This window comes from Moschus berezovskii, chromosome 15 (genome assembly GCF_049115385.1).
Source record: "Moschus berezovskii isolate FMDL1 chromosome 15, NW_MosBer_1.0, whole genome shotgun sequence".
NCBI classification, from domain to species: domain Eukaryota; kingdom Metazoa; phylum Chordata; class Mammalia; order Artiodactyla; family Moschidae; genus Moschus; species Moschus berezovskii.
The window spans coordinates 13,214,988-13,242,081 of record NC_142474.1 but is presented as its reverse complement, the minus strand read 5'-3'; positions in this window follow the sequence as shown (position 1 = coordinate 13,242,081).

The window sequence follows — 27,094 nt, the reverse complement described above, 5'->3', positions numbered from 1 at the left end:
GGCTCTAGAGTGTGCAGGCTTTAGGAACTGAGGCACTTGCTCAGTAGTTGCAGCTCTTGGGCTCTAGAGCACAGGCTCCATAGTTGTGGCTCAGGGGCTTAGTTGCTCTGCTCTTCCTGGACCAGGGATTGAACCAGTGTTTCCTGCATTGGCAGGCATGTTCTTTACCACTGAGCCACTGGGGAAGCCCTCTATCAGTACTTTTTGATTGGCAAACTTATGGATACAGTTTATAATTTCTAGAATCTTATATTTCCTCATAGCACAATTTTTTTTCCAGTGTGGTACAGCTAATGTTTACTGATAAATCCAGCATCCTTCTGTAATAAGATTAGAGTAGGTAAACTTAGACTTTTTTAGTAATTAATGTCTTGGTGTTTTATCTTATTTAGAAATGATCTAGACATCCAATGGATTCCTATCACTGACCTTAACTTAGCAAAACTCTACAGTTTCAAGTTACCAAAAAGATTTGCAGAAGCTCTTTTCGGGTTCATGTACTGTAATTATTGCTATAGAGTTCACCTATAAACTTTTATCCCATTTACATTATTTAAATAATTTGTCCTCAACAATTATATTTAGTTTACCCGTGAAACCTTCATGAGACTAAAGTCAGCCATCCAGGCTATTTTTCTTGCTGATAAGTTTTATAACACCGGTAATATAAACCTATTTGAAGTTTGGTACAGCCAAGTAGAATTAAAGTTTTATTTTTAATGCTGATAACTCTATCAGTTCAGTTCAGTTCAGTCGCTCAGTCGTGTCCGACTCTTTGCGACCCCATGAATCACAGCATGCTAGGCCTCCCTGTCCATCACCAACTCCTGGAGTTCACTCAAACTCATGTCCATCGAGTCGGTGATGCCATCCAGCCATCTCATTCTCTGTCATCCCCTTCTCCTCCTGCCCCCAATCCTTCCCAGCATCAGAGTCTTTTCCAGTGAGAAATGTCTATTTTAAGTAAATAATTTAAAATTTGCTTTTATTTACTGAAGATTAATCCTAAATCATGTGAACTTGAAAAATATTTGAATTAGTTTCTACTATATTTTTGGGAATTTTTCATAAGCACTTGTTTGTTTTGAAACCAATTAAATAGAGCTCATTTTTATAAATTAATTTTGACAATAGCATCCAGAGTTAGAAAAATACTCTATCTATAATGTGCATACATCGACATCAATACATGTAGATACAGACAGAGCTCTCATAGTTTTCATTTAAAAACTAGTCATGAATTAGGTACAATATAAAACTCTAGCTTATAACTAGCTTTTAATTTATAAATAATTGGAATAAATTAAGTTTATATGCTCAGAGGGCCAAGGCTTTTTGTTATTTTTATAAAGACGTTTAAGATTTGTGTGATTGACCCTTGAGCAACATAGGTTTGAACTTTGTGTGTCTACTTATGTATGGATTTTTTTCAACAAGTTTATTGGAAAATATTTTGTAGGTTTGTGGCATTTTGAGCAAACTCGCAGACTATGAACTGCAAACTCTAGACTATGAACTGCATAGTCTAGAAATATTTAAAAAACCTAGGAAAAAGTTAGGTATGTTATCAATGCTTAAAATGTATGTAGATGCTATTTTATTATTTACTATCGTAAATATAGTCAAGTCTAGAATTTGTCAAAACTTAGGCACACAAGCACTTACAGGTTGTGCATGGTGTCATTTGCAGTCAAGAGAAATGTAAACACAGATAAAGATGCAGTATTAGAACTTCCCTGGTGGTCCATTGGTTAAGAATCTGCCTGCCAGTGTAGGGAACATGGGTTCGGTGCCTGTTCCAGGAAGATTCTAATGCTGTGGATTCCAGCTAAGCCTGTGTGCCACGACTGTTGAGCCTGTGCTCTAGAGCCAGTGAGCCACAACTACGGAAGCCCTTGCCCTAACTACTGAAGTCCCCATACCCTAGAGCTTGTGCTCTGAAATAAGAGAAGCCCCTTCAATGAGAAGCCTGTGCAGTGCAACCAGAGAAAGCCCCTGCGTAGCAGTGAAGACCCAGCACAACCAAAATTAATAAATAATTTTTAAAAGATACAGTATTAAACCATAACTGCATAAAAGTAACTCTAGTATGTACTGTACTGTTGTAATAATTTTGCAGTCACCTCCTGTTGCTATTGCAGTGAGCGTTAAGTGTTGTGGGTATCTGCTTAAAACACTGTGTGATGCTAATCATCTCCATGTGAGCAGTTTGTTTCTCCAGTAAGTGGCTGCTGCTGCTGCTGCTAAGTCACTTCAGTCGTGTCCGACTCTGTGTGACCCCATAGACGGAAGCCCACCGTCCCTGGGATTCTCCAGGCAAGAACACTGGAGTGGGCTGCCATTTCCTTCTCCAGTGTGTGAAAGTGGAAAGTGAAAAGTGAAAGTGAAGTCGCTCAGTCGTGTCCGACCCTTAGCGACCCCACGGACTGCAGCCTACCAGGCTCCTCCATCCTTGGGATTTTCTAGGCAATAGTACTGGAGTGGCTTGCCATTGCCTTCTCCGCCAGTAAGTGGCAGATCCCAGTAAAAAGTGGTTTCTCATGGTTTTCACATATTTTTCATCGTGTTTAGTGTGATATCATAAACCTTGAATAACACCATGGGACCCACAGGAAGTGCCACTAGTGATGCTAAAAGTGCTTTCAAGATGCAGAGAAAGATCATGACATTACAAGAAAAAGTTGAATTTTTGTTATGTGTGATAGATTGAGGTCTGCAGCTATAGTTGCCTGCCATCTCAAGATAAATGAATCCAGTGTAAGGACCATTGTAAAAACAGCAAGGGAAATTGGTGAACCTATCACTACAGCTACTCCATCAGAGACAAAACCCTTGCACTTTTTGCAAAGTACATTTCCATCTGGTGTCAAAAATGCAGCTTTTACGTGATGCAGCATTGCTATAGGAAAAGGAATGCCTATATATTTTAATGATTCAAGAGAAAGGAAAGTCTTTGTATGACAACTTAAAGCAAAAAGAAGGTGAGGGATCTAAACCTGGAGAATTTAATGCCAGCAAAGGATGGTTTGATAATTTTAGAAAGAGGTTTGGCTTTAAAAAAATGTCAAGATAACTAGAGACAGCAGATGAGTTCCCGAAGCCATTAAGAAAACTTTGAGGAGAAAGACTGTCTGCTAAACATTTTTTTTTTTAAGTTGGAGGATAATTGCTTTACAATATTGTGTTGGTTTCAGCTGTACAACATGTGAATCAGACTTTGTTGTTGTTCAGTTGCTAAGTCGTGTCTCTTTGCGACCCATGAACTGCATCATGCCAGGCTCCCTGTCCTTTACTATCTCCTTGAGTTTGCTCAAACTCATGTCCATTGAGTCAGTGATACCATCCCACCATCTCATCCTCTGTCATTCCCTTCTCTTCTTGCCCTCAAACTTTCCCAGCATCGGGGTCTTTTCCAGTGAGTCAGCTCTTTGCATCAGGTGGCCAAAGTACTGGAGCTTCAGCTTCAGCACCAGTCCTTCCAATGAATATTCAGGGTTGATTTCCTTTAGGATTGACTGGTTTGAATCAGTCATAACTATATATATGTATATCCCTTCCCTCTTGAGCCTTCCTTTCCCCCGCTCCCCAATCCTACCCCTCTAGGTCATCACAGAGCACCAGGCTGGGCTCCCCATGTTATGCAGCAGCTTCACACAGCTATCTGTTTTACACCTGGTAGTGTATATATGAGCCTCCTTGGTGGCTCAGTGGTAAAGAATCTGCCTGCAAGGCAGGAGACCTGGCTTCGATCCCTGGGTTGGGAAGATCCCCTGGAGGAAGGCATGGCAACCCACTCCAGTATTCTTGCCTGGAGAATCCTATGGACAGAGGAGCCCACAGGCTATAGTCCATGGGGCTGCACAGAGTCGGACATGACTGAAGTGACTAAGCAGCAGCGGTGAATATATGTCAATGCTACTCTCTCAATTTGTCCCACTCTTTTCTTACTCCACCATGTCCACAAGTCCACTGAGCAGGTTTTTATCACAGATAAAAGTGCCTAATTCTGGGAAAAACGCCTGGGGACAAAAAGGACATTTGTTAGTAAGGGAGAAGTGAGTATAGGATTTAAGGCAGGAAGGGATAGGCTGACTCTGCTGGTTTGTACAAAGGCTGTTGAGTTTATGATCAGGATTGCTCTCAACTATAAAACTGCTAACTCCTGGGCCTTGAAGGGGAAAGATAAACACCAGCTGCCAGTCTTTTGGTCATACAACAAGAAGACCTGGATAACAAGAATCATTTTTCTGGATTTCTTTGTCCCTGAAGTGAGGAAGTACCTTGCCAGTAAGAAACTGTCTTTTTGAAGTTCTTTTGATATTGGACAATGCCCTGGTCGTCCAGAACCCCATGAATTAAACATGGGTGAATTCAGTGTATATGGTGTGGAGGTAGTTTATTTGCTCACAAACACAAGGCTTCTAATTCAGTCTTGTGATCAGGGGATCACAAGACCCCTGCAGGCTCATTTACACACAGTACTCTATGGAAAGGGTCATCAGTTCTGTGGATGAGAGTCCCAATAGAACATGATGAGAGTCTGGAAGGATTATACCATCAAAGATGCCATCATTATTTTAGAAAAAGCCACGAAAGCCATCCAACCAAGAATAAGAAAATCTTGCTGAAGAAAGCTGAGTTCAGATGTTGTGCATGACTTTACAGGATCTATGATAGAGCCAATCAAGGAAAACATGAATGAGATTGTGGATATGGCCTAAAAGGTAGGGACTGAACTTTTCAAGATATGAATTCAAAAGCTAATAGATCGTCTGGAGAAAGAAATGACAACCTACTCCAGTATTCTTGCCTGGGAAATCCCATGGACAGAGGAGCCTGGCCGGTTATAGTCCACGGGGTCATAAAGAGTTGGACACGACTTAGTGACTAAACAACAATAGACGCCACGCCAGAGGAATTAATAGAAGACAACTTCACAGAGGTGAGTGCTTCTGTACTAGTGCCATACAATGAGGAAGAAGCTGAAGAAGCAGTGCCAGGGGAACTTCCCTGGTGTCCCAGTGTTAAGAATCTGTCTTGCAATGTAGGGGATGTGGCTTCGATCCCTGGTTGGGGAACTAGGATCCCACATGCCGTGGAGCAACTAAGCTTACATGCTGCAACTAGAGAATTTGATTGCTGCAACTAAAGATCCCTCATGATGCAACAAAAATCCCATGTGCTGCAATTAAGCCCAACACAGGCAAATCAATCAATCAATCAAAAAAAGAATAAAAAAGAAAAGAATCAGTACCAGAAAACAAATTGGTATTAGGAGTCAGGCAGAAGTGTTCCAACGGTTCAGGGCTCCTTTTGACTTCTTTCACGATGTGGACCATTCAGTGATATGGGCCCTGAAGTGAAAGTACATGGTGGAAGATGGATTGGTACCCTGCAGAAGCATTCGTTACACACAGAGTGCCTGTTTCTCCTGCCTTCCCTTCGACATCCTCCATTTCTTCCTCTTGTGTCTCCCCTGAGACAGTAAGACCAAGCCCTCTTCCTCGGTCTACTCAACGTGAAGATGACGAGGATGAAGATCTTCATGATGATACACTTCCACTTAGTGAATAGTAAACAATCATCGTGCTGCCCAGTTAATAAGCTTCACTGTTGTGTATGTGTATATCTTTCTGTGAAAATCTAATAATCGTATACTGAAATCGTATACTGAATAATCGTATACTGAAAATCTAATAATCGTGAACTGTATGAGACTTTTTTGTATTATCATCATTTTCATCAATACCTGAGTATCTCTTGGAGGAGGGCACGGCAGCCCACTCTACTTTTCTTTCCCGGAGAGTCCCATGGACAGAGGAGCCTGGCGGGCTACAATCCATAGTGTTGCAAAGAGTCAGACACAACTGAAGTGACTTAGCACACGTGCGTTCATCGTGCTGAACATCATGTGCACAACCTGTATTGAAGTGGACAGCCTGTTCTTACAAAGGCACAGGTGAATTATATTTAATATAAAGTTAATGATGTGTTTAGTAATTTGTTTACTGTTTTATAACTTTGCTTTCTGGGCTTCCCTGGTGGCACAGTCAGTAAAGAATCTGCCTGCAATGCAGGAGACCTGGGTTCAATTCCGGGGTGGGGAACATTCCCTGGAGAAGGAAGTGGCATTCCATTCCAGTATTCTTGCCTGAGAAATCCCATAGACAGAAGAGCTTGGCAGGTTACAGTCCATGGGATTGAAGAGAGTTGGACACGACTTAGTGAATAAACCACCAACTTTGCTTTCAAAAGAATTACATTACCATACAGTATCTCTCTCTCTGTGTCTCGTAATTGGAGAAACTACATATCAACCTATCATCACAGGTAAGTGGTTTCATAAAAAAAAATGTAACAATGTTTCCCATGTTGTATTGTGAATATGACTGTAATATTGTATGCCATAAAATTTTTATAACGATTCACTTATTAATGTATAGGCTAAGCTACTCTGAAGCAATCATACACCAAGCTGCTGTAAACCAATCACATTGCTGCTTCATCATTATCAATGTGTGAATCGTTATACCTGTAAATAAATGTGAATTGCTTTTCACATTATCTTTTCATTTTTTTAAATGTTTAGTGTTAGTAATACATATAACATTATGGTGTTTTGTAACATATAAGGCAATATTGATGCAAGTAGTGACAATTCATCTTATAAACGTACAGTATTGATAGCTGTATTTTCTCTTTCTTGTAATTTTCTTAAAATTTTTTTTTTTAAAGATTTATTTTTAGATGTGTTGGGTCTTCATTGCTGTGCTCGGGCTTTCTCTAGTTGCAGTGAGCAGGGGCAACTCATCATTGTGGCTTCTCTTGTTGAGGAGCGTGGGCTCTAGGGTAAGCAGGCTTCAGAAGCTCTCAGACTCTGGAACATGGGCTCAATAGTTGTGGCACATGGGCTTAGTTGCCCCGAGCCATGTGAGATCTTCCCAGACTAGGGATTGAACCTGTGTCCCTTGCATTGGCAGGCAGACTCTCAACCAATGGATCACCAAGGAAGGCCCCCTTATGATTTTCTTAATAACATTTTCTCTTCTCTAGCTTGCCTTATTGTATTCTTACAAAAACATATGCAAAATATGTGTTAATCGACTATTTATGTTATCGGTAAGGCTTCTGATTGACAGTGGGCTGTTAGTAGTTAAGTTTTGGAAGGGAGTCAGAAGTTACATGTGGATTTTTTTTTGGCTGTGCCACATTGGATGCAGGATCTTTAGTTTCTTGACCAAGGATTGAACCCAAGACCCCCACAGTGGAAGGGCAGAATCTTAGCCACTGGACTGCCAAGGAAGTCCCCTACATGCTTATTTTTAACTGTGGGGGCCTCAGTCCTCTAATCCCTGTGTTGTTCAATGGTAACTGTATTTGTCTTTGATAAATAATCTTAATTAAAGTGGTTGTGATTTCATAAAGATTTGTAAGACAAAGACAGTTGTTTTCAACTCCTTAAATAACTGAACTGCTGTCTAAATGATATCAAAAGGCTAATCTGCCCATCCAACTACATTTTCTTCAGTTTGCTTCTTTATACAGAGAGAAGATTTCCAACTAAAATGGAAATCCAAAGATTTCTCTCTTCTAGAACTTCAGGGTTCAATGCATCATACCTTCAAAAAGTTGAACACAAAGGTGATTAACAAAGGTCCTCTTTCGGGGCAAATAATTCAACTCCAAATCAATTCACCTTAGGGTTAAAAAGCTCCACTATTACTCCTGTCAACCCCGCAATATCAATCCCCAGCTTTCCAGCACACACTGTGTGGGCTCAGGCAACCCTCCTGACTCCCTTTAGTATGTTCAATTAACATTTCTGAGGGGCAGATGTATATGCCATGGTTTACAATACCAGGTAGGGGACCATTCACCAGTGAGACACAATGTTCATCTCTGCAATACAATTAAGACATAACCACCATTCAGATACACCAATTTTCCTACCATTCTTTTAGCTCGATTTCATCAAATCTTAATGGCTAACCATAGCCTCCATTAGGACTCCTTCAAAAAGTCTCCATCTTACAGTACTGGATAGGGGAAGAGTTACTGGGCAGAAATAACATCCATTTCTATAAAACTCACAGGCAATATTGTAGAATCTGTTCACACATAACATATGTTCAAATATTCCAACCTTTCTAATCCTATCAACCTTTGCAATTCTGTTTCTCAATCTAGTTGTAGCTCAAGTCAGGGTTCCGCCGTGGGTTTTGATACCACAGCTTACCAGAAACTTCTTTCCATTCCCCTGGCCATTTTACTATCAATGAAAAATTAATCAGTGGATCTAAGAAAGGATTGGAAAATTTTCAGTTCAGTTCAGTCGCTCAGTCATGTCTGACTCTTTTCGACCCCATGGACTGCGGCACGCCAGGCTTCCCTGTCCATCACCAACTCCTGGAGCTTACTCAAACTCGTGTCCATCGAGTCAGTGATGCCATCCAACTATCTTATCCTCTGTCATCCCCTTCTCCTCCTGCCTTCAATCTTTCCTAGCATCAGGGTCTTTTCCAATGAGTCAGTTCTTCTCATCAGGTGGCTAAAGTATTGGAGTTTCAGCTTCAGCATTTTAATTTTATTTGAGCCAAATTTGAGGATTATAACTAGGAACCAGAGATCAAATTGCCAACATTTGCTGGATCATCAAAAAAGCAAGAGAGTTCCAGAAAAACACCTACTTCTGTTTTATTGACTATGGCAAAGCCTTTGACTGTGTGGATCACAAGAAGCTGCGGAAAATTCTTCAAGAGATGGGAACACCACACCACCTGACCTGCCTCCTGAGAAATCTGTATGCAGGTCAAGAAACAACAGTTAGAACTGGACATGGAACGACAGACTGGCTCCAAATCAGGGAAGGAGTACGTAAAGGCTGTATATTGTTACCCTGCTTATGTAACTTATATGCAGAATACATCATGAGGAACACTGGGCTGGATGAAGCACAAGCGGGAATCAAGATTGCCGGGAGAAATATCAATAACCGCAGATATGCAGATGACACCACAGAAAGGGAAGTAAGAACTAAAGAGCCTCTTGATGAAAGTGAAAGAGGAGAGTGAAAAAGCTGGCTTAAAGCTCAACATTCGGAAAACTAAGATCATGGCATCAGGTCCCATCACTTCATGGCAAATGGATGGGGAAACAGTGGAAACAGTGAGAGACTATTTTTTTGGGCTCCAAAATGACTGCAGATGGTGACTGCAGCCATGAAATTAAAAGATGCTTGCTCCTTGGAAGAAAAGCTATGACCAACCTAGATAGCATATTAAAAAGCAGAAATATGACTTTACAGACAAAGGTCCGTGTAGTCAAAGCTATGATTTTTCCACTGGTTATCTGTGGATGTGAGAGTTGGCCTATAAAGAAAGCTAAGCACCGAAGAATTGATGCTTTTGAACTGTGGTGTTGGAGAAGACTCTTGAGAGTCCCTTGGACTGCAAGGAGATCCAACCAGTCCATCCTAAAGGAAATCAGTCCTGAATATTCTTTGGAGAACTGATGTTGAAGCTGAAACTGCATTACTTTGGCCACCTGATGCGAAGAACTGACTCATTGGAAAAGACCTTGATGCTGGGAAAGATTGAAGGCGGGAGGAGATGGGGATGACAGAGGATGAGATGGTTGGATGGCATCATTGGCTCGATGGACATGAGTTTGAGTAGGCTCTGGGAGTTGGTGATGGACAAGAAGCTTGGCTTGCTGCAGTCCATGGGGTCGTAGAGTCGGACACAACCGAGTGACTGAACTGACTAACTGAAGAGTATCTTAGAAAGCTCTGAGAATTTTTCTACCCATTAAAAGTCAAGAGAGAGTTTGTGTAGGTTTTTTGAGACAGAGGACTGTCCATTAAACGATGTATTGACAGTTTGCATAATCCAGATTTAAGCACCATCATGGTAGGTCATGTCAACCCTCACAAAGTTCAGAAGAAATGTTATCTTTTTAAGAAATGTCTTATTGATGCTGGGAGAATGATGCTGTTTATGGTTGAGCAGGTATTCCTGATGATGGAAGTTTGGTCAATGCGTAATGTGGATATACAACACAAATGAGGGGAGAGGGGAGGCCAAAGGGCAGAAAAGAACTTCTGTGTTTAAGTTTTTCTTGTCTTGCCATACCCGTTCCTATGTGTGTGCGTACATGTGTGCTAAGTTGCTTCAGTGATGTCTGACTCTTTGCGACCCCGTGGACTGTAGCCTACCAGGCACCTTGGTCCATGGGATACTCCCAGGAGACCCTTTTGTCAATCTTTAGCTTGGTTAACCAGCCTAACTTTTGTCTTCCAGCAATTGCTGGAAGTTTCTCATTGTAAAGTTTGCCTCTTGGCTTTTAAAATTTGTCCAAACTGGGGCAAATAGAGGGGCTTGTTAGGGGGCCTTTAATATTGGGGGACCAACTTGGAGTTTCTTTGGGCCACCCAGCCTTAGGTAGTGCTGTATTAAGACCTTTGTTTAAAAAAAAGCAAAAAAAAAAAAAAAGAAGGAAAAAAAGAAAAGACCTTTGTCTAACCCCATTAATGCCCATTTTATTCATTTCATTTCTTTAAAAAAATTTTTTTAATGGGTAATATATTGTAAATATGTCTTCTTTTATTTTTTGGCCATACCACACAGCATTCAGGATCTCAGATCCCCAACCAGGGATCGAACCCAAGTCCCCTGCACTGGAAGCACAGTCTTAACCACTGGATCGCCAGGGAAGACCCTATTTCATTCCATTTCTTAATAGCAATCTAAAGATTTCCAGCCTGCTGTGATGAGTTGTGGCTCTTTTCTTTCTGATTCTTCTCTGTTCTTCCTCTTTTGATATTTTCTTTATTTACCTCGTTTCTTAATATCCCTTTAAAAGTTTCCACCTTGCTAGGAAGAGTCCTTTAACTTTCCCTGTTGCTTCTTCCCATTTTCCTGTTAGTTAACAAAATGTTTTTTTCTTTTTAAATATTTATTTTTTAATTAATTTATTGAGCTGCGCTGGGTCTTAGTTGCTGCATGTAGGAACTTTAATTGTGGCATGTAGGATTTTTTTGTTTTTTTGTTGCAGCATGTGGGATCTTTTTGTTACAACATGTGGAATATTTCCCAGGTGGTGCAGTGGTAAAGAATCTGCCTGTAGTGTAGGAGACCTGGGTTCGATCCCTGGGTTGGGAAGATCCCCTGGAAGAGGGCATGGCAACCTATGCCAGTATTCTTGCTTGGAGAATCCCCATGGACAGAGGAGCCCGGTGGGCTACAGTCCATTGGGTCACAAAGAGTAGGACATGACCGAGCAACTAAGCACTGCACAGTGGAACATTTATCGTTATTTTAAAAAAGATTTATTTATTTGCCTATGCTGGGTCTTAGTTGTGGCGTGGATTTTTTGATAATTTGTTGTGGTTTCAAACTCTTCATTGCATCAGACATGCAGGATCTTTTGCTGTAGCATGTGGGATCTAGTTCCTGGACCTGGGATTGAAGCAGGGCCCCCTGCATGGGGATCATGGAGTCTTAGCCACTGGACCACCAGGGAAGTCTCAGCATAATGTTTTCATTAGCATCTGTAAGACCCATGAGGGGAAGATGAGACCAAAATTTCACTCAGTTCAGTTCAGTCGCTCAGTCGTGTCCGACTCTCCGCCACCCCATGAATCACAGCATGCCAGGCCTCCCTGTCCATCACCAACTCCCGGAGTTCACTCAAACTCATGTCCATCGAGTCAGTGATGCCATCCAGCCATCTCATTCTCTGTCGTCCCCTTCTCCTCCTGCCCCCAATCCTTCCCAGCATCAGACTCTTTTCCAGTGAGTCAGCTCGTTGCATGAGGTGGCAAGATTTCACTAAGTCTAGCCAAACTTTTTTTAAAAATTAAGGGAGTTTTTAATGTTAGTTGTTGTTGTTGTTCAATTGCTAAGTCATGTCTGGCTCTTTGCAACCCCAAGGACTGCAGCGTGCCAGGCTTCCCTGTCCTTCCCTGAGAGTTTGCTCACATCACGTCCACTGAGTCGTTGATGCTGTCCAACCATCTCATCTTCTGTTGTCCCCTTCGCTTTCTACGCTCAATCTTTCCTAGCATCGAGGTCTTTTTCAATGAGTTGGCTCTTCGCATAAGGTGGCCAAAGTATTGGTGCTTCAGTTTCATCATCAGTCCTTCCAATGAATAGTCAGGGTTGATTTCCTTCCGGGTTGACTGGTTTGATATCCTTGCTGTCCAAGGGATTCTCAAGAGTCTTCTCCAGCACCACAATTCGAAAGCAACAGTATCTTTGCATTCACCTTTTAAAAGCACTCCCTACTGTTGTAAATAGGCTTTCCTGGTGGCTCAGCAGTAAAGAATCCACCTGCCAATGCAGGAGACTTGGATTCGATCCCTGGGTCAGGAAGATCCCCTGGAGAAGGAAAAGGCAACCCACTTTAGTATTCTTGCCTGGGAAATCCCATGGACAGAAGGAGTCCATGGGGTGGAAAAGAGTCAGACACGACTTAGTGACTAAACAACAGCGACAGTCCACCTTTTAGTCTAGTGTTTTCACAGGCACCAGTTAAACAGCTGTTTATGGTGAGAGCTCTCTAAAAACTTAACAATTTCTAAGTTTTTTCAATTCCAGGATTCAAAATGAGGTCATTGATGAGTAGCATCTTGAAAGCAACTCAAGCCCATAAGCCTTTTTATAACTTAGCTGTGGGTGAAAGGGGAGCCCCACAAGAGAGTACAAACGATGCTGCCCTCACAAGATCCAGAAACTTCTAAGGCACCAAAGTTCTTTGTTGCACAGGTGCCAAGGATGGTGTGGGGACAGCACTAACAGAGGAACAAAGGTTGAGACAGCAGAGACCTCTCTGGACTGGATCCTGTCTTTGAAGCCATGTAACTCTTATTGGGGCTTGAACCCTTGTGGCTGGGACTTGAACCTGGCCAAAACCCATTGTTTTTTCACACACCAGGTTTCAGGACTTAAGCTCTGATTCTTGATGTCTCATCACAGAAAGAATTCAGTGAGAGACAAAGTGATAGGTAAGAAATGGATTTATTTAGAGAGAAGCATGGGTCTTCTCTGGGACTTCCCAGGTGGCACTAGCGGTAAAGAGCCTACCTGCCAATGCAGGAGATATAAGAGATGCAGTTTCGACCCTTGGGTTGGGAAGATCCCCTGGAGGAGGAAATGGCAGCCCACTCCAGTATTCTTGCCTGGAGAATCCCATAGGCAGGGAGCCTGGCAAGCGATAGTCCATAGGGTTGCAAAGAGTCGGACAGGACTGAAGCGACTTAACACAGAGACACACACACGGGCCTTCCCTGGTAGCTCAGCTGGTAAAGAATCTGCATGTAATGCAGGAGATCTCACTTCGATTCCTGGGTCAGGAAGATCCCCTGGAGGAGGGCATGGCAGTCCACTCCAGTATTCTTGCCTGGAGAATCCCCATGGACAGAGGCTACATACAGCCCACGGGGTTGCAAAGAGTTGGACACAACTGAATATAGCACAGGGCACTCCTACTTAATTTTCAGAGTTTCTCCTATATCTGCTATTTCTTAGAAAATAACCAGCTTGAAATGGTTAATATGCCAAGGAGACATATTTTGGGGATACACATTCTTCTCCCCTACCCTGGCACTAAGCTTTCAATAAATATCTGGGGATGCATGACTGGCCTCTCTGGAGCCCAGTGAGAATTCCAAAGAATCTGTGTGCCCATGCAGATGTAAAAGGATTCATTCTACACTCTCCTCCAGTCTTGGCAAGTTTGATAAAATATTATCTATTTTATCTGCTCAGTCTGACTTCAAAAAGTCCATAGGGAAATTTTTATTTCAAAGTGGTTCCTATATTTAAACTTTTTGAAGAGGAAAAGGGACCAGTATTTCTCCCATCTTTCCATTATGTCTTGAGCCATCTAAGCTCAGGGGGTGGCCAAGGCAGTAAATGAAGTGAGAGGCCATTGATATGCAAATGTGGTCATTAAGATGAGAGGCCCCACCCCAGAACTCTGTCTCAGTTCTTTCCAAGTCAGAGTCAATTTGCATTAAAAAAACGAATCTCCCAAACTTGAATTTATGCTCCAAAGCTAAAATGCATAGAAATTAAACTATTCAGAAACTGGAGATTTCAATACAACACATTGCCATTTCTTGGAGAGAGAGTAATCTGATCTTCAACAATTAGGTTCAGTTTGGCCTGTGAAAGGGCTACTGAGTTGTTAAGGACAGACACTCTTGACCTTGCTCGGACAGCGGGTAGTGAGAAATTTTATAGTAATGGTTCAAAGAGGGCGTGATCAGCTCGTGGACATTCTTCTGATTGGTTGGTGGTGAGGTAAGTGGAAGTCAGCATCATTAATCTTCTGGTTCCAAGTGATCTGGAATCTACGTGCTTGTATACCATTAATTTCTCCCACCTAGTTGGGTCTGCAAAACAGCTCAAAGGTGTGGTTATGCATATTCCTTGACGGGAAACCAAGACTTTGCCCCAGTCAGTTAGTCAGTTCAGTCTCTCAGTCATGTCTGACTCTTTGCGACCCCATGAATCACAGCACACCAGGCCTCCCCGTCCATCACCAACTCCCGGAGTTCACTCAAACTAATGTCCATCGAGTCGGTGATGCCATCCGGCCATCTCATTCTCTGTCTTCCCCTTCTCCTTCTGCCCCCAATCCCTCCCAGCATCAGAGTCTTTTCCAGTGAGTCAACTCATCGCATGAGGTGGCCAAAGTATTGGAGTTTCAGCTTTAGCATCAGTCCTTCCAATGAACACCCAGGACTGATCTCCTTTAGGATGGACTGGTTGGATCTCCTTGCAGTCCAAGGGACTGTCAAGAGTCTTCTCCAACACCACAGTTCAAAAGCTTCAATTCTTTGGCAATCAACTTTCTTCACAGTCCAACTCTCACATCCATCCATGACCACGGGAAAAACCATAGCCTTGACTAGAAGGACCTTGGTTGGCAAAGTAATGTCTCTGCTTTTCAATATGCTATCTAGGTTGGTCATAACTTTCCTTCCAAGGAGTAAGCATCTTTTAATTTCATGGCTGCAATCACCATCTGCAGTGAAAGCAAGGTCCAATGCTGTAAAGAGCAATATTGCATAGGAACCTGGAATGTTAGGTCCATGAATCAAGGCAAATTGGAAGTGGTCAAACAGGAGATGGCAAGAGTGAACGTAGACATTCTAGGAATCAGTTAACTAAAATGGACTGGAATGGGTGAATTTAACTCAGATGGCCATTATATCTACTACTGTGGGCAGGAATCCCTTAGAAGAAATGGAGTAGCCATCATGGTCAACAAAAGAGTCCGAAATGCAGTACTTGGATGCAATCTCAAAAACGACAGAATGATCTCTGTTTGTTTCCAAGGCAAACCATTCAATATTACAGTAATCCAAGCCTATGCCCCAACCAGTAACGCTGAAGAAGTTGAAGTTGAATGGCTCTATGAAGACCTACAAGACCTTTTAGAACTAACACCCAAAAAAGATGTCCTTTTCATTATAGGGGACTGGAATGCAAAAGTAGGAAGTCAAGAAACACCTGGAGTAATAGGCAAATTTGGCCTTGGAGTATGGAATGAAGAAGGGCAAAGGTTAATAGAGTTTTGCCAAGAGAACACACAGGTCATAGCAAACACCCTCTTCCAACAACACAAGAGAAGACCTTGCCCCAAGTTGCATTCTTGTTTCTCTTGACTGTTCCTTCCCTTTTCTCCACAACCCTTCCCTTCCCTGATGAGCTTCTGTTTGAACCTGCCCCTTGGAACTGAGCATCCTGGAGGCTGAATGAAGTTTATTTCCTGTAATCAAGAAATGAGGGGCACAGGAAGGCTTTTGTGCCCAGGAGCCTCACAGGGCCAGGCTCAGTATCATTTCCATGGGGCAATCAAGGCAGGTACTGCTGGAGATGCTGCTACCATTTTCAAGTTATGGAAACTGAGACCCAGAGGGATCATGTGATATATTCAAGACTTAAACCTGAGCCTCTGGATTTCAAGGACAGAGCTCCATTTTCAACACTGTTTTTAAACAGTCAGATCATCCAAAGGGCTGTGATTCTATTTAGAGCAGAGACGAGACTCACCAACGTTTGTTCATGCCCACTCTTGGCCCAGTAGATTTCACAGGAGTTTTGGAATGTATTTCTAATCTCACAGAAAAGAGGCAAAGCAAATTTCCTCTAGGTAACAGCAAGAGGGTAGAAGCCCTTCATCCTGCTGCTTAAACTTGGTTTCACACAAAGCCCTAAGGTACCATAAAATCACATTAGTGGCTGGATGCCAGGGTCAGAATTGATGACTTGAGAAGCAGAGCTTCTGTGATGATCTCAGGAAAATGGGCTGTGACTGCTGAAGTCCAGAGCCTGCTGCTGCTGCTAAGTCACTTCAGTCGTGTCCGACTCTGTGCGACCTCACAGATGGCAACCCACCAGGCTCCCCCGTCCCTGGGATTCTCCAGGCAGGAACACTGGAGTGGGTTGCCATTTCCTTCTCCAATGTGTGAAAGTGAAAAGTGAAAGTGAAGTCGCTCAGTCGTGTCCGACCCTTAGCAACCCCACGGACTGCAGCCTACCAGGCTCCTCCATCCATGGGATTTTCCAGGCAAGAGTACTGGAGTGGGGTGCCATTGCCTTCTCCAGTCCAGAGCCTGGCTCCCTGCAAACCTCAGTCCTGGTGGCCAGTGCTGTCTCCTACAGCTGATGGATAATGGGCCAGCAACTCATGCACCTGTGGACAGTTCCAACTTCTGCTTGGAACTAGCAATCGTGTCACCTTTGGGATTAGAATGTTATTTTCTGATTCAAATGATTTCTTTCTCTCTGCAACTGGGCCATGGTAGGAAGTATGCAGTGGGTGGGACTATGCTGCATACCTGCTCTGTGGGCTTCAGCAGATGACTTCCCTGACCCTCAGTATCCCTATCTGTAAATAGAGACCTCATCTCATAGGTTTCTCATGAGAATCAAATGAGATGATGTAATGGAGAAGTCTTAGCTTGGTGCCTGGTATTGAAGATAAACAAATCTGTTCACTGGTTAAAGGTGGTAAGGACAGATTTGAGTCAGTAACATAGAAAGGGTCTAGCATGTACTGAACTCAAGTCTGATTTGTTGGGTGAACTGAACTGAACTTACACAGGTGACTGGGCATTTTAAAGGGAGAATGAGGGGATAGGGTGGGGGTGAGTGGAGCTCAGTAGAGTCAGGGAAGTGGAAATTTACAAAACATGGGAAAGTGGAGGGAGTTGGCCCATGTGCAGCCTGTCCGGGTTTGCTCCCAACCTCCCACATAGGCTGCTTATGATAGAGGGTGACTGTTTTAGTTGGGTAATCAAGGAAGGCTTCTCTGAGGAGATGACACCCGAACATATAAATGACAAGAAGGAACCAGTCATGAGAAGATGTTGGGCATGGGGATTGCTGTTCCAGGCAGAGATAGTTACCGGGCAGTACTGAAGTTGGAGAACCTGAGACAGAAGGCCATTGAGACGGAGAAGGGTCTTGGAGTGGATCAGAGAACCAGAGGTCAGGCACTGCACAACCTTGGGGCTGGGGAAGGAAACTATGTTATCTGTTCAGCGTGCTGACTTAGTGTAGCCCTTGGCTAGGGATCCTCTAATGTCAGACCAGGATCTAAGTATTCTGTCTCTCATGGTAACAATGCTCACACGTTCATGCCTCTGTATTAATACAAGCTGTTCTCTCTGGCTGCGATGCCCTTTTCACCTTCTCTGTCCAAAGATTGCTCAGGTATCCTTTTTAAATTTTTCATTTTTTTTCATCCAGTTAAGCAGCCTAAGCCCTCCCACCCCACCCCATCCTTTAATACCCAGCACACATAGCTCCTGCTCTCCAAAGCCTTTCGGGATAAAGTGGTCAGCGAGCCAGCCCTCCTCTGTGCTGCCTCAGACCTTTGTAAATACACTTATGTTTGCAGGGTATCATCACTTTATATTTCTGGGTCTGTCTCCCGTCACTCTTCGCTCCTTCAAGCCGGGCCAGCGTATGACTCCATGTCCTGCAGACACTCAGTCAACACCAGCAGGATGAGTGTGCAGTGGAGGCTCCAACTGAGAGACTCTCCAAAATCAGTCTTCCTTCCTGCCTCCCCCTCCTCCCTCTATCTACCTGCTTCTCCCCATGCTACTTGCAGCCATGCTGGGCCAGGAGCTCTGGCTCTTCATTGCACTGTTAGTACCAAGCTTTGAGTCTTGGAAAGTGAGCTTTGGAAATAAGACAAATACACATTGTCCTGACTAGAATCTCTGCCCCCGTGGTTGATAGGCATCAGTTTTTGGCCATTCAGCATCTAGTCCCTCTTTTTCAGAACACCTCAGGGAAGATCATAATAAAATCCTTTTATAGCTCCTTCTATGCCATGGGTCATGTTCTGAGTGCTTTATGTTTTTTAAAAATTTATTTTTAATTGGAGGATAATTGCTTTACAATGTTGTGTTGATTTTGTGCTTTATGTTTAGCAGCTTGTCTAACGGAGAAGGCAATGGCAAGCCACTCCAGTACTATTGCCTAGAAAATCCCATGGATGGAGGAGCCTGGTAGGCTGCAGTCCATGGGGTCGCTAAGGGTCGGACACGACTGAAGTGACTTAGCAGCAGCAGCAGCAGCTTGTCTAAACCTAGGAACAATCCTAGAGCTGAGTGTTATCATTATCCCTATTTTAAAGTGTAGCAACAGGGGCACAGGGAGGTAAAATAACCTTTTCAGGGTTTTGCAGCAATAACAGGCTGACTGGCTTCTGAATCCATGCTCCTTACCATTACTTTACTGCCGTGATATATAGACATGTGCTGTTCTCCCCACCACAAAGTCAAGGGTCCCTACAGTTTGAGAGCAATCCTTCTTCTCACATCCCACTAGAGCCAGAGAGTGGTAGGTGGTGTCAATTAGTCAATTTTCCGTGGGATTGAAGCTGAGAGGCTATGAGGTCTGGAGCTGCAGTAGCCATCTTGGAGTGATGTGGGGTAGCTTTGCCTGGGAAGGCAGTTGAAAGGGGACAGTGAAGAGAGCTGAGCAGAGAGATAATGAGAAGAGTTGATAATGACTGTATTAGTTTCCTATGGCTGCTGTAACCAATTTCCATAACTTCAGGGCTTTAAATAACACATATTTATTACCTGATAGTTGTGGAGGTCAGAAGTCTGAACTGGATTTCACTGGGCTGAAACCAAAGTGTTATCAGGATATATTTTATTAGGAGGCTCTGGGGAGAATGCATTTCCTCACTTTTTTCAGCTTCTAGAGTTCCATTCCTTGGCTCAGGGCTCCTTCTTTGTTAAAGCCAGTGGCATAGCATTTAAATCTCTGCTTCTATACTCACGTGGCTTTCCCCTCTGACTGTGAGCCTCATATGTCCCTCTTATAAGGACTCTTGTGATTACATCATACCCACCCAGATAACCCAGCATAATCTCCCCATCTCTAGTCTTCCTTTAATTAAACATGAAAAGTCCCATTTGCCCTATAAGTTAACATGCATAGATTCCAGAGATTAGGATATGGACATATTTGGGGAAACATTATTCAGCCTACCGTACTGACAGCCTTCCCTCTGGGTCCTGCCAGGTTGGCAGGGTGGCCACACTGGGGAGGAGATGTTCTCAGCCAGTTTCCCCACTTTTGCCAGTCCCAGGTGGCAGAACGTAGAGCAGAAGCAATGAAAGTCACCTTTGACTGCAAACTCTGGAGTCATGGCTATGGTTCAAGGACAAGCATTTCTTCGGGAACCATCTCCTGGGGTGCAGCAGCAGGATTCCATCTGCTGGAGTAATCTTGCCACATTCTCAGCACCTCTAGCTGAACCTCATATCTTATCTGAGAGGCAGCTGGGATTGTGTTGGCATGCACACATGTCCAGGTGGAATTGTTCCTTCCAGAGAAGACTGAAAATAGGCATTTAGTCTCCATAGTTTCCTGTTTCTCATCCTTCTTGGAGAAAAGGGAGGAAGGCAAGGAGGTAGGAGCCAGACCTTTCCAGGGAGCCAGATGCAGAAGGCCCTCAAATGCCATGTTAGCCAAAAGAAATAAATATGCATCCATTACAATAACATCAACAACAGCAATATTTAATACTCACTGGCACAGAGTTCTAAGCACTTTACATGATCACTTATTAAAAATCATGAATGTAAAATTAAAATGTTAATAGTGTGATACGAAGTAATATATAAGCCCCCCTCCCACTCCAGCTTTCAGTTTCCCTCCTTAAGAAGCAAATATTGTTTCTTGGGTGTCATTTCAGAATGTTTAAGATTCATGGGCCACTATATATGGGCATGTTCCTTAGATAAGAACAAATGATTGCATTTCATGTATTTTGTGTGGCTCCTTGATTTTTACATGTAACAATATATCTCGGCAATTTTTTTCATTTTAGCCCAAAGAGATCCATTTTATTTATTTTTAAAGCTGCATGGTATTCCATTTTGTGGATGTGTCATAACTTATTAACTCATTTTCCTTTGGAGAGGTATTTAGGTTGTTCACAGTCCTTTCCTCTTACAGAAAACAAGGCAGTGGAAAACTTCCTATGTATTCCTATGCATACAGGTGTGAGTTTATCTGTAGAATAATTTCCTAAAAATAAAATTGAAGTGAAAGTGAAGTCACTTCAGTTGTGTCCGACTCTTTGCGACCCCATGGACTGTAGCCTGCCAGGCTCCTCCGTCCATGGGATTTTCCAGGCAAGAATACTGGAGTGGGTTGCCAATTCTTTCTCTGAAATAAAAATAAAATTGCTAGGTCTTATCTCTTTAGTCCTCACAGCAATCCTATGAAGCAAGCACTGTTATAATTTCCAGTATATAGGGAAACAGAAATACAGGGAGGCTAAAATTTGTACAATTACTGGTGGAAATAGAATTAAAATGAACTCTGCTGAGCACTGTGGAGACAGCAAAGCATATCAAAACCTGAATCTTCTAGGGTGTTTAGAGTTGTTGATATTAGAAAGGGTTCCAGTGTCTTTGCTCAAGATCCTGTGAGAATCTGCATCTAGCTGTGTTAATCACAATAGGCTAGGTTATGCTGCTGTAACAAATCAGTCCTCAAATCTGAGTGTTTTAACAGGACAAAAGGCTGGAGGATGTCAGAGGGGAGGATTCCAAGAGCTTAGGTTCTTGTCAAGACTGTTGAGTTGTCTCTCCGTCAATCTACTTGTGAAATTCTTAAGTACAATGACTGTTCTTTTCTTTTTAAAAAGTAGTTATTTGTTCGGCTGTGTTAGGTCTTAGCTGCCATGTGTGAGATCTTCATTGCACCATGCTGTGTCTTTTGCTGCAGTGCTTTGGCTCTCCAGTGCGGCCCGAGGGCTCCAGAGCACAGGCACTCAGCAGTTGCAATGTGGTCTTAAGTTGCTCCACGGCATGTGAGATCTTAGTTCCCAAATTAGGGATTGAATCCATGTCCCCTGCATTGCAAGGTGGACTCTTAACCACCGGTGAAGTTCTAACAACAAATATTCTTATGGTTTAAGCCGTTGTTAGTTGAGATTTCTGTTACTGCAGCTGCAAACATTCCCAGCTGGTACAGTGCTGTGCCCTGTACTGGATGCTGGGGTGTGGCATTGAATCGCATACATCTCCGGCCTGCTGTGAGCTCACAGTCAGATGGAGGAACTTCTTTTTGGAGTCGAATCTGGGCTTGAACCAAATAGAATTGATAATAATGAGCCGAGAGCCGGTGGTGGTATGGAAGGGTCAGATGCCTGGGCCCTGGGACACCCAAAGTGTCACATGTCCCTTGTCCCCTCATTCTTAGTCCCATCACACTCTGGAGGTAAGATGTGATTGCCAGGAACGAGGTAGTTCTCTCTCTCTCTTGTTATAGGTAGACATTCGCTTTTCTGAGAAGCATTCGGATCACACTGGGCTACAAATTAACACATTATTTTAGGCCATTTCTGAGCCATCATTTCATCCTCCCCTTAGCTATTTACTGCATGCAAATTTTCCACTTCATGCAAATCGCTCACTTTATGCAAATCATCTACCTTATGTTCCTAAGCCCCAGCACCTGCGCTGTGCAGAATCGGATGATTCAGGCCTTGGAGCATTAAAGCGCAAACACTTAACTCAAGACATAGCTGAGTGGTGGGTGATGGGAAAAGCAACCCCTGCAAGCGGGCTGCTTCCCTTACAGCATGCCGAATCCTGCTGTCTCCCCCACCCCCTCTTCCCTCGCTACCTGCAAGCCCCTTCCAGGTGGTAATGACTATTTGGAGTAAATATTTTGATGTGAGTGGAATGATTAAACCCTGGCTGGCTTTGCACAGAACCTTAAGGCAATTAGGTTTCCCAATCAGTGCAGACGAGTGCATCGCTGAGCCTGGCTGGGCTCAGCTGGGTGTGCTCAGGAGCCTGCTTCTCTCAGGAAGGCCTCCTGGGGGAGGGTGTTCAGGGGGCAGGGTGTTCAGCTTAACCTTGGATGCATGTGGCAATTACCTGGGGAGCTTTAAAAAATTACTAATGCCTGGTCCTACCCTCAGGAATGCTCATTTAATTGATCTAAGTTGTTATTATATCTTTATAAGCTTTTTAAAAAATTTTATTTATCTGACTGTGCCAGGTATTAGTGGTAGCACTTGAATTCTTAGCTGTGGCATGTGGGATCTAGTTCCCCAACCAGGGGCCGAACCTGGGCCACCTGCTTGGGGAATGGGGAATCTTAGTCACTGGACCACCAGGGAGGTGCCTGTTACTGTATCTTGAGTATCCATGACCACACAACTGAACTAAGGTTCAAGGATACGCTGTCGTACAGGACGCAGGAGAACCTCTCCCAGGACACTGACCACTGTGCTCTTGTGCATCCTCGCGCCTGCCAGTGGCCTCAGCATAGAGTGTGGCAACCGCGGCCCTTCTGTGGACACTATGTAGGAACCCCCCTCAGGAACGCTCTTGTGCAACCTATGATTTAATCACTCCAAACCGCATGGAAGGTAGCACTGGTCTCATTTTACTGATGAAATTCTGGCTCAGAAAAGTAGCTTCCTCAAAGTCTCCCAGCTAGAGAGGAGCAAAGTTTCCCCTCGATGCCGAGACTGCTGCCTCCAACTGCATGGCTAGCCACTCAGTCCTGGGACACACTTGTTTCTTTCTAGGATTTAAACCCTGTCGAAGTTACCACCACACTCTTGATCCCAAATCGAGGACCCTGAACTTTAAAATTCTGCTTCTCAAGCGAATTCCCTGACGCTCTGTAGACAGGCAATCTGGGCTTCCCCTTCCCATCCCAGGGACTCTTCGGAGATCTTGCATCACCTCTTGGGGGCTTCCCTGGTAGCTCAGCTGGTAAAGAATCTGCCTGCAATGCAGGAGACCCAGTTTGTTTCCTGGGTCAGGAAGATGCCCTGGAGGAGGGCGTTGCAATCTACTCCAGTATTCTTGCCTGGAGAATCCCTGTGGACAGAAGAACTTGGTGGGCTGCTGTCCATGGGGTCGCATAGAGTCGGACACGACTGAGAGACTCAGCGACTCACCTGAGGGGCCCAGCCAGGTAGACAGGAAGATCTTTCACATTATTTGTGTGAACTAAGCCTGAAGACAGCGGAGCCTCAGACCAGATAAAGGTCCTTGGCACCAAGTGATTCTATTACTGGATGGGAGCGCCGAGTGGAGGAAATTAGCAAAGAACACCATGGAGGAGGATGCGTTTGGAATCCAACACACCAGAGAATTCCAATCCAGGCTCTGCTCTTTGGAGAGACTGGAGAAGTCTCTTTTCCTCTCTGAGCTTCAGACTGCTAATTTATCAAATGAGGATTATAGCCACATGTTACTTTAGGGGTTTCGAGGAGGCTGACCTAAGTCAATGGATGTAATGCCACTGGAACAGTGCCTGGCGCGTAGTAGGTATTCATCCGAGGGTAATTCCTTTCTTGTCCTCTTTCCCTCTTCTCTTGATTTTCTTTGACAAATGACATAGACTGTAATTTTTAAAGAAAGCTTGTGACTAAATAGCAAACAGGACACAAAGGACATAATCACAGAGAAGCTGAAATAGGGACATTATTGACTTAATTCTTTAATGTTAAAAACATTAAGCTTCTGAAAGAGTCTTTCAATCAAACATATTGTGTGGTTCCAAAAGCCCCAGCAGGGCGAGCAGAGCGCCTGCTGTTTCATGTCACATTGCAAACCTGCACCTGCCGGGTTGTTCCCAGGACAATAGTGAATGCGGAGCCACAGCTGGGCATTGCCACACCCGCTGCGGGCCCCTTGGGTCTTTCCTCCTTGCCTTCCTTGGAGCGTGGCATCTGAACTCTTGAGGACCATTCTGATGCCTCCACGTCCAACAAAAGGCTTCTGTACCGGCTGACCTAAAAACAGCCGGACCAAGGAATGAATGGAGGAATGCGTGCTTCCCAGGTCTTGGAGCCCAAGGGGAGTTTCCTCACTTTCCCATGGCCTTGGTGGGCGAAACTGGCTGGGTTTGCTGAGGGGTCCTGTGTCCTGTGTGGGGTAGAGCAGGCTTCTCCCCCCGGCCAGCCTGTGTGCTGGGGCTGTGTAAGTAGCTGCTCTCAATTCACATCGCCTCCAGGTTCCTCCAGGCGGCAACCCTTTGCCTGACCCTCTGGTCCTTGGTTTTAGGTGCTCTCAGGCCCCTACGTTCACATTTTGGCCCCACACCTCGTTCCCACCCTTAACTACAGCCGATCTCCTGGAGCTTGGCTTGATCTCACCCAGCTTTTCTTCAGGACATGACTTCTAGCCTCTGTGTCGGCTACATACCCCGCTTCCACCTGGAGTTCCCCATCCCCCACTTCCTCCCCAGACCAGAGGATTCAGGAGTCAGATCTTCTGTAGTTGGTTGATCTGGAGTTGGGTCCTGATTCCAGCACTTACTGTTTGCGTGCACTGAGGTATGTTTGTCTCCTTGAATTTCAGGGAAAGAACTGCGTCTCAGAAGGCAACAGCCATCACTCATGGTCACACACTGGGTACTTTTTTTTGCATGTCAGAAATGCATTTTTTATTTGAAAGCAAGTTAAATTTTTCAGCAAATGAGTTTAGTATATAAATCTGACTTTGTTTTTATGCAGAATATGATTTCCCTCATTGATCTTCCATGTGAAGGGCATTACAGGCCTGAAGGAAGAGTCTTTTGCACACATTGTGTGTATCTTATGTGTAGGGTGTGAAGTGAAAGTTGCTCAGTCGTATCCGACTCTTTTTCAGCCCCGTGGACTGTAGTCCACCAGACTCCTCTGCCCATGGGATTTCCCAGGCAAGAATACTGGAGTGGGTTGCCATTTCCTTCTCCAAATGTGTAGGGTTTGGAAACCAATGTGTAGTGCTTCCATACATAAATTAGGTCAAGTGACACCACATGTTAAAAAAGGGATAAGAGAAATGTTCTGTTAATCAGATTTAAGAAGCAAGCATGACACAAAAACTGCAGCTAAGACCTAAGTGAGTAAGTTTAGTTAGGGCACTGCAAGTTATACTGGAATAACAGGTTTGTGAAACTAGTGTGGACCACACATTGTACTCCGTTTTAAAAAATATTTGTTTATTTATTAGGCTGTTCTAGGTCTTAGTTGCATCATTCGAACTCTTAGTCGAGGCGTGTGTGATCTAGTTCCCTGAACAGGGATCGAACCTGGGCCTCCTGCATTGGGAATGCAGTCTCAGCCACTGGACCACCAGGGAAGTCCCCCACACATGGGTTCTGTGAGACCTGGAATCCCAGACCCCCGACCCTAAAGCCAACACATTCCCTAAATAAGAATGTTTCTTTCCATCTTAAATCCCAATGGCCCTCTTCTCCCCTCCTCCCTCCACTTCCTCCTTTTCTTTATCAGATGAGGATGAGCCATTTCCAGGGCTACTCTCAGCAAATGAAATTTCTAGCTATATGATCTTGGGCAAGCCAGTTACTCTGTGTTTCAGTTTCATCTTCTCTTAAATGAGGAAGACAGCGGTCTTCCGTGTCTTCCGTGTGGTGGGATCTGTCTACCTCAAGGTCTTGTCCGGGCACCTGACTGGTCTGTTATGTGGGTCACTGAGGTCAAGGGTCCCGCCTCGCTCTCGTCAGCTGGTTGTCTGGTAGTTGCCTTGTCTCGCCGATACTTACTTGTATCTGCTTAAGTGGATGGAGGTCTTTTGGGATCCTGCTTCTTCCCAAATGGCCCTCATTTGAGGAGGGCAGCTCATTAAATGACATTCTCCAGGGGCCTGGGAAATATACGTCCCACTCTGCCTTAGCTTGTGAGGCTGACCCTGTCCCCTTCAGAGCTAAGACTTTCCTCATAGAGCTGGCTGCCACTTTCACTGATTCTTTCTTTTGTTCTTTGTCTTTCTTTCTTTTCCTCCTTCCTTCCTCTGGGCCGGGTCTTGGTTTCGGCACATGCTGTCTTCATTGCCACATGTGGGATGTTCTTAGTTACAGCATTTGGGATCTTTAGTTGAGGCATCTGAACTCTTAGTTGAGTTTTGTGGGATCTAGTTCCCTGACCAAGGTTTGAACCGGGGCTCCCTGCATGGGGAAAGCAGAGTCTTAACCACTGGACCACCAGGGCAGTCCTCACTTTGGCTGCTTCTTTGAGACTTTCGGCACTATTGAATGACTGGGTATCATCCTTTGGATACATGGTGTGGGTGTATGGTTAGGAATCGCTACAACCCCCTTCCCCATGAGAGCAGCAGCCCCCGGGTATTCGGGAGACTGGAGCTGCAGTACTATTGTAAATCAGGCTGACTCTGGAGCCCATCTTGATTTTGGACGCAAGCAGCAGTGAATGGGTAACTGGAAGCAAGGTCTTAGTTCCCAGACTGGGAGCCCTAACCACGGGGCCACAGGAGCCAGTGGCATGCACACACACCTTAGCCAAGATGGATCTCAAAGTGAAGGCTTCTGGGAGGAGCAGGACTCATTATGGCCTGGGATTGTCCTTTGGCTTTTAAGTCCAAGGGCCTTTCTGCGCATGTGTAGTGTCTCCCTCATCGTTTACTCAGTGTCCTTTTCTTCGCTATGATTTTTCCCTTGAGGTGTTAGCAAGAGACAAAGGTTGGCTGTTTACCCTGATTCTGTGTTACTTCCAAATGTAAATGCGAATGGGGGGCTGGCTGTAAATTCCTCAGCTATAGCTCACCTGTCTC